Consider the following 8,658-nt stretch of genomic DNA (forward strand, 5'->3'; position numbering starts at 1 on the left):
GCCACCTCCCATTCTCTGCCTCTCCCGGGTGTTCTGTGCTCTCTTCTCCTGGAAAGAGGTAAACAAGAGGCCTTTGAGTGAGAGTCATGGAATGAGTGGAAGGGATGGATAGGCAACAACTGTAAAGGGTGACTATGAGGAATAGGCGTGACATTGCATTAGGATGAGGGTGAGTGGATGGTCAGATGAGGATGTGAGTAAGTGCATAGACAGTGAGGGATGGGTGCACCTGCAAGGTAGGTTGGTGTGAGGAGTGGCGTGCAGGAGTAGGTTTTGGAAGGCAGAGTGAGAGGGTTGGGGTGATGCGCACATCAGGATGTAGTTGAATGTGGCGATGTACTCACCTTTCCTGACCCCATGAGGTCATTAAAGCACTTCCTGCACTGGATCCCAGATCTGCCTTACACACTCCTGCTGCTCACTTCATCAGCAATCTCCAGCCATGCCTTCTTTATCTGGGCAGCTGACCTCTTCCTCCCATCAGCAGAGAACAGGACGTCCCTGTGGGCCAACTCCTTGGAGCAGGATTTCCAGGCTGACATCACAGAATCTCAGGGCAGGTTTCTGTCATTGAGTCAGCATTTTTTATTGTACAGTAATATCAAGTTATTTACTAACAACCAACTCAGTATTAACACAATGCACTCTCTACTCCAACAACCTGTCTTCCACCTTCAACTGTCATCTGTGCATTGCTCCTTTAAATACTTCAGCTGAATTAGAGTCATACGTGAAGTCATCACGTCCATTCCCGTTAATTGGTCGGGAAAGCCGGAAGTCTGATTAGATTGTAGTGGCCATGTGCCTCTCCAACTTTCGGGTTCCCGGACGATCCACAGCACCCCCGCTGCCAGCGCGTCTCGAAGGTAAAAACTCCGGCCAATGTGATTGGAGAAAGGAAAAGAACATCAACAGAAACATAAGACAATTTTAAAAGAAGTATTCATTCGGAGGATGTGGGCATCGCTGGCAAGGCCGACATTGTTTGCCCATCCAAGGGGTCAGCTGTGGCTCAGTGAGTAGCACACTTGTCTCTGAGTCAGGAGGTTGTGGGTTCAAGTCCCAGTCCAGGGACTTGAGCAGGTAAACCTAGGCTGACGCTCCAGTGCAGTGCTGAGGGAATGCTGCACTGTCGGAGGTGCTGTCTTTCGGATGAGACGTTAAACCGAGGCCCCATCTGCTCTCTCAGGTGGATGTAAAAGATCCCACGGCTCTATTTTGAAGAGGAGCAAGGGCGTTATCGTCAATGTCCTGGCCAATATTTATCCCTCAATCAACATCAGAAAAACAGATTATCTGGTCATTATTACATTGCTGCTTTTTTTTTTATTCGTTTATGGGATGTGGGCATCGCTGGAAAGACCAGCATTTATTGCCCATTCCAAAGTGCCCTTAAGAAGGTGGTGGTGAGCTGCCTTCTTGAACCGCTGCAGTCCGTGTGGTGAAGGAACTCCCACAGTGCTGTTAGGTAGGATTTTGACCCAGCGACGATGAAGGATCGGCGATATATTTCTAAGTCAGGATGGTGTGTGACTTGGAGGGAAACTTGGAGGAGGTGGTGTTCCCATGCGTCTGCTGCCCTTGTCCTTCTAGATAAAAGAGGTCGCGGGTTTGGGAGGTGTTGCCGAAGAAGCCTTGGCGAGTTGCTGCTGTGCATCTTGTAGATGGTACACACTGCAGCCATGGTGTGCCGGTTGTGGAGGGAGTGAATGTTTAAGGTGGTGGATGGGGTGCCAATCAAGCGGCTGCTTTGTCCTGGAAGGTGTCGAGCTGCTTGACTGTTGTTGGAGCTGCACTCATCCAGGCAAGTGGAGAGTATTCCATCACACTCCTTACTTGTGCCTTGTAGATGGTAGAAAGGCTGTGGGGAGTCAGGAGGTGAGAGACTTGCCGCAGAATACTTGGCCTCTGACCTGCTGTTGTTCCCACACTATTTATGTGGCTGGTCCAGTTAAGTTTCCATTCAATGGTGATCCCAGGATATTGATGGTGGGGGATTCGGTGACGGTAATGCCATTGAATGTCAAGGGGTGGTGGTTAGACTCTTGCTTGTTGGAGATAGTCATTGCCTGGCACTTCTGTGGCATGAATGCTACCTGCCACTTATCAGCCCAAGCCTGAACGTCGTCCAGGTCTTGTTGCATGCGGGCATGGACTGCTTCATTATCTGAGGAATTGTGAATGGCGCTGAACACTGTGCAGTCATCAGCGAACATCCTCATTTCTGAACTTATGTTGGAGGGAAGGTCACTGATGAAACAGCTGAAGATGGTTGGGCCTAGGACACTGCCCTGAGGAACTCCTGCAGCGATGTCCTGGGGCTGTGATGATTGACCTTCAATCACCACAACCATCTTCCTTTGTGCTAGATATGACTCCAGCCAGTGGAGCGTTTTCCCCCCGATTCCCATTGACTTCAGTTTTACTAGGGCTCCTTGATGCCACACTCGGTCAAATGCTGCCTTGATGTCAAGGGTAGTCACCCTCGCTTCGCTTCTGGAATTCAGGATCTTTGTCCATGTTTGGACCAAGGTTGTAATGAGGTTGGGAGCCAAGTGGTCTTGGCGGAACCTAAACTGGGCATCAGTGAACAGGTTATTGGTGAGTAAGTGCCGCTTGATAGCTCTGTCGAGGACACCGTCCATCACTTTGCTGATGATTGAGAGTAGACTGATGGGGCGGTAATTGGCCGGGTTGGATTTGTCCTGCTTTTTGTGAACAGGGCATACCTGGGCAGTTTTCCACATGGGTGGATAGATGCTAATGTTGTAGCTGTACTGGAACAGCTTGGCTAGAGGCGCGGCTAGCTCTGGAGCACAAGTCTTCAGCACGTTGCCAGGATGTTGTCAGGGCCCATAGCCTTTGCTGTATCCAGTGCGCTCAGCCGTTTCTTGATATCATGTGGAGTGAATCGAATTGGCTGAAGACTGGCTTCTGTGATGGTGGGGACCTCAGGAGGAGGCCAAAATGGATCATCCACTCGGCCCTTGATGCTTGCAAATGCTTCAGCCTTGTCTTTTGCACTCACGTGCTGTGCTCCACCATCATTGAGGATGGGGATATTCATGGAGCCTCCTCCTCCCATTAGTTGTTTAATGGTCCACCACCATTCATGACTGGATGTGCCAGTACGGCAGAGCTTTGATCTGATCTGTTGATTTTGGGATCGCTTAGCTCTGTCTATAGCATGCTGCTTCGACTTTTCAGCATGCATGTAGTCCTGTGTTGCAGCTCCCCCAGTTTGGCCCCTCATTTTTGGGCATGCCTGGTGCTGCTCCTGGCATGCTCTTCTGCACTCCTTATTGAACCAGGGTTGGTCCCCTGGCTTGATGGTAATGGTAGAGTGAGGGATATGCTGGGCCATGAGGTTACAGATTGTGGTGGAATACAATTCTGCTGCTGCTGATGGCCCACAGCGCCTCATGGATGCTCAGTTTTGAGCTGCTAGATCTGTTCTGAATCTATCCCATTTAGCACGGTGGTAGTGCCACACAACACGATGGAGGGTGTCCTCAGTGTGAAGATGGGACTTCGTCTCCACAATGACTGTGCGGTGGTCACTGCTACCACTACTGTCATGGACAGATGCATCTGCGACATGTAGATTGGTGAGGGCGAGGTCAAGGTCAAGTAGATTTTTCCCTCGTGTTGGTTCTCATCACCTGTCGCAGGCCTAGACTGATAGCCATGTCCTTCAGGACTCGGCCAGCAGTGGTGCTACCGAGCCACTCTTGGTAATGGACATTGAAGTCCCCCGCCCAGAATACATTCTGTGCCCTTGCTATTCTCAGTGCTTCTTCCAAGTGGTGTTCAACATGGCAGAGTACTGATTCATCAGCTGAGGGAGGGCGGTAGGTGGTAATCAGCAGGAGGTTTCCTTGCATATGCTTGACCTGAAGCCATGAGAATTCATGGGGTCCGGAGTTAATGTTGGGGACTCCCAGGGCCACTCTTTCCGACTGTATACCACTGTGCCGCCACCCCTGGTGGGTCTGTCCTGCCGCTGGGACAGAACATACCCAGGGATGGTGATGGAGGAGTTTGGGACATTGGCTGAAAAGTATGATTCTGTGAGTATGGCTATGTCAATGTGGGACAGCTTTCCTAATTTTGGCACAAGAGTTCAGATGTTGGTGAGGAGGACTTTGCAGGGTTGACTGGGCTGGGTGTGCCATTGCCGTGTCTGTAGTCAGTGCCAAGGTCGATGCCGGGTGGTCCACCCAGTTTCATTTTTATTATTTTGTTTCGTAGCAGTTTGTTACAACTGAGGGGCTTGCTAGGCCATTTCCGAGGGCAGTTAAGAGTCAACCACATTGCTGTGGGTCTGGAGTCACATATAGGCCAGACCAGGTAAGGACGGTAGATTTCCTTCCTTAAAAAGGACATTAGTGAAGCAGATGGGTTTTTCTGACAATCTGATAGTTTCATGGAAACGATTACTGATACTGGGTTTTTATTCCAGATTTGTTTAATTAACTGAATTTAAATTTCCCAGCTGCCGTGGTGGGATTTGAACTCACGTTTCTGGATCATTAGTTCAGGCCTCTGGATTACTAGCCCAGTGACATTACCACTATGTGACCATGTTTGTGGGAGCTTGCTGTGCGCAAATTGGCTGCTGTGTTTCCTAAATTACTACAGTGACTACACTCCAAAAGTACTTCATTGGCTGTAAAGCGCTTTGAGACATGTGATGGTCGTGAAAGGTGCTATAGAAATGTAAGTCTTTCTTTTTCATTCCTAATTGCCTTGAAAATATGGTGGTGGGGTTTCGTGCGTGTGGTGAAGGTGCTCCCACAATGCTGTTAGGCAGGGGTTTCCCAGATTTTGACCCAGCGATGATGAAGGAGCTGCGATATGTGTCCAAGTCAGGATAGTGTGAAACTTGTTGGGTGCTTGGAGGCGATTTGGCTAGATTTTGAAAATACTGGCAAAGTTGTAAGATCAAGGATAGAAAAAAATCTCAATAAATTGCAATATACCAGCACCCTACACAACACCTTAAATATGCTTGGAAAGTTTTGCCTGAACTGAGTTTCAAAGACAATCCTTCACAATTTGCAATTTCCTTGAGGAAGGTCCATCAAGGCTCAAAAGAAGCAATTAGAGCTCCATTTCAAATAAAGGATAACCTTGAGAGTGCTTGATAAAAATGACTCATACTTTGTCCCTTGAAGATAGGGAAGAACACTAAAGAAGCTGAAGACCAGCATCAAGAGTAATAAGCATGTTAGTAATGTATTCCAGTCTAACACACAAATCAGGTCAACAAGAAAAGTTAGCTTCTGGTGATAGTGTAAAAGGGGCAATATATCTGATCAGCTGTGTGCTTTATACACCTCTCGCAAATCAGAGGTGTAATGTGCGACTGATCCGATATTGCCCATTTTACATTATTGGCAAAGGTTAAAAATAACCCCAGGGAGACAGAAAAATATTAATAAGAACAGCGCCTGCATCTTCCAACATACCCAATACCCATTCTTAATGCAACAGAAAGTAGGTGACCATTAATTTTAAACTGTAAACATTTTAGCTTAACAGAGAGGTGTGAAAAAACACAGGTTGTTTCCAGTGTTGGGAGGAACTATTAATCTGAATTTCTCTAGCCCAAGTGAAATGAACTGAAGACATTCAGGATTGTTCACTTGTGATTGTTTTATTATAAAATTTACAGGTGAATTGACTTTCTCAGCAATGAGCTTGGGAAAATTGGATAATTAGTTCTATTCAGTGGAAAGGACAGATTACCTCCTAGAGCTGACTTAAAGAATGTCTCTTCTGTAGATAAATTAATATGCTGAAATGAACATCCCAAAAGAGGCGAGCAAGCCTTCCGACACCCACACGATCGCACAATAGATTTGTTGTCAATAAAAATAAGCAGATTTATCCAGAGGTGAATGTTATAACAGTCCTTGCATACAACCTAAAATATAACTGGCCTTTTTAATATTGCGATGGTGTCAGAATAAATAATGCAATGTTAAAAAAAAAGATGTTTACCATTGATAAAGGTGAAACAAGAGCCTCAAAACAGATTAACTGGTATTTGATGCAGGCTAGTTGACTGGTATTTAACCACTGTATGCTGTGATATGCATACATAGTGGCTGGACGGCACAATACTGAGTTTTGATGGCTAAATAGCTCTCTGCCGCTCATTGTAGGGGCTCGCACATTAATGGCCATTTGATGTACTAGGTGGATACTACGAGTGGAAGCACATTCCAAAATATGCCTTTACGAGAGGAAGGGAGAAAAGGAAGGAACATTTGAAAACCACAATAGTAAGGCCTATTAAATCTTATTCTGTATAAGAATGTGATCCTGAAAATCCTGGGACTGAGAAGGAGTATGCCAGGCAGAAGGGCTGGAAATTGGCACAGGACCCAATTCTGCCAGCTCTTTGTCCCTTTCTCCTCATGAGTTCCAACAGTTTATGATGATCTAGAGTGCACTGTCTGAAAGGGTGGTGGATGCAGACTCAATGGTAACTTTCAAAATGGAATTGGATATATACTTGAAAAGGAAAAATTTGCAGGGCTCTAGGGAAAGAGCAGGGGAATGGAACTAATCGGATGGCTCTTTCAAAGAGCCGACACAGGCACGATGGGCCGCATAGAATCTTACAGTAAAGAAAGAGGTCATGATAGGAGGGGACAGGTGCCTTTTATACAGACCCCCTTCCATCATGATGTTGGAAGGGAAGGCAAGACTTGTGGGATAATGTCACTTGCCAGAAATCTCACCAGTCCCACTTTATTTGAACCCCACAAAAAGCAAACCTATATCACACAAGGCTACTAGCTGCATGAAGTCCATAAGGCAAACATTTTGGCTTCCTAATGGCAGAGCCATTATACTTTATTTATTGTCCTCAGCTAGAACGGCCCATGCCACAATGGAGCAGCAACGCTCTCCACCAAAATTCCTCAGCCACCTCCCTCACTGACTCTGCAGGGCAGACTCACAGGAAGCACCATAAATGAAACAGGCACCTGCTCCTTTATACAAATGACCCTGTGATTTGAGATAGGTCCAAGACCATTGCAGGTTGGCGGTTGGGAGTCCCTCCCACCTCACTGCACTTCTGACCACAGAGCAGGCCTTCAGGAATTCCAGTGTCCTTGTCTACAACCTGGAACTCAGAACTTAAACAAACAATCAGTTAAACATACAACAAACTGGTAACATCAGGTTTCATTAAGACAAATAAACTAGTTTTGACTTATCAAACAAGTTGTTTAGAGGGCACAAGAAACTTTGAATGAGTATCACAGGGTTAATAGAATCCTACAAATGTGACACAGAAACCAAGACAGCAAATAAAATGAGTGACGATGTAATTTAGCAACAAATTAATAAACATCTGTAATGGCTGCAAAAGCAGCCATTTCTTTATTGGAAGGGAGAGGGACTGGCGAAGAGGGAACAAGTTAGTTTAATTAGTCAGTTTAAAGTCTGTTTGACTGGGGAAGGATCGCCAATAGCTTGGAAAGTATAGAGTGTAGGTATGCCAGGCCCAAGATTAACTGTATATCAATTGTCATTGATTCTCTTAACTGTTCAAGCAATACCTGTACAAATAGAACTTTGAAATAAAACTTCTACAATCTCGTAGCACTGACTCATGCAAAGTACCCCCTAGCCCAACAGCAACAAACAAGAGCGATAAGTAGATAAATGAGAAAGGCTGGAGTTATTAGTGGTGCTTAACCAGGATATGGTAGATCAAATTAACATCTACCAACTGTGATCAAAACTGGCAGAATATAAAAGGCAACACATGAAGGTAATCTGGCAGCTACAATACTTCAGAACATAATGGGCCAGAAATTCAGGTCCCCACGGGTGAGTACACGCTGGGTACTCACGCGTAGGCCCAACGAAAGTGCCAGTTTTGTGAATGCACTGCGCATGCGCGGGAAACCAGAACTTCCGTTCCCTTAAAGGAAGGGGTTCACAGGTCGAACACGTGCGCCGGAGAGGCAGCGCGTACGCCTGGAACTTCAGTTTCTTTTTCCAGATTTCTCCGGTGGGTAAATCTCCAGGAGCTATGCTTTTAAAGAGCAGTCGCAAGGCCTGCTTTTAACAAGGTAAATTGTGAATTAAGTAAAATTAAAACATTTTTTCCACAGGTTAATTATTTTTAAATACTTTAAAGAAAGGTAAGTTTATTTTTAGCCCCGCTAAAAACTGTAATTAATTTTTTCAAAAATTTAAATTATTGTTTAGTTATTTTAAGTAATTTAGTTATTTTAAAAATGATGTTTTTTTAAAATTTAGTTGAAGTTTTAGTGTTGTTTTGGGGCTGAATTGTATTCATAGATTTGACAGGTCTTCCTGTCAAATCTATGAATAGAGATTCCCTGCTACGATTGGCTCTCCATGGCCCATGTGGTCCCAGGGGATGCTTCGAACTAACTGTGCCCCTGGGATATGCAAGCACTGCACGCCGGCAGTTGGAGCAGGCCCAGGATCGGAATCCCACGCGGGCCCACAGCACAACGGCCGGCGCGCTAGGTAAGTGCAGGTCGGAGGCTTGCAACTGCAGGATGCCTCTGACCTGAATTTCTGGGCCAATGTTGAAGGTGTGATAGAAGTTATATCTTCTGATGTACGAAAAGCTATCAAAGGTGACATGGAGGCAGAGTA

Source organism: Somniosus microcephalus, chromosome 10, assembly GCF_052327205.1.
Source record: "Somniosus microcephalus isolate GS21.2 chromosome 10, FLI_Smic_1.0, whole genome shotgun sequence".
Taxonomy (NCBI): Eukaryota; Metazoa; Chordata; class Chondrichthyes; order Squaliformes; family Somniosidae; genus Somniosus; species Somniosus microcephalus.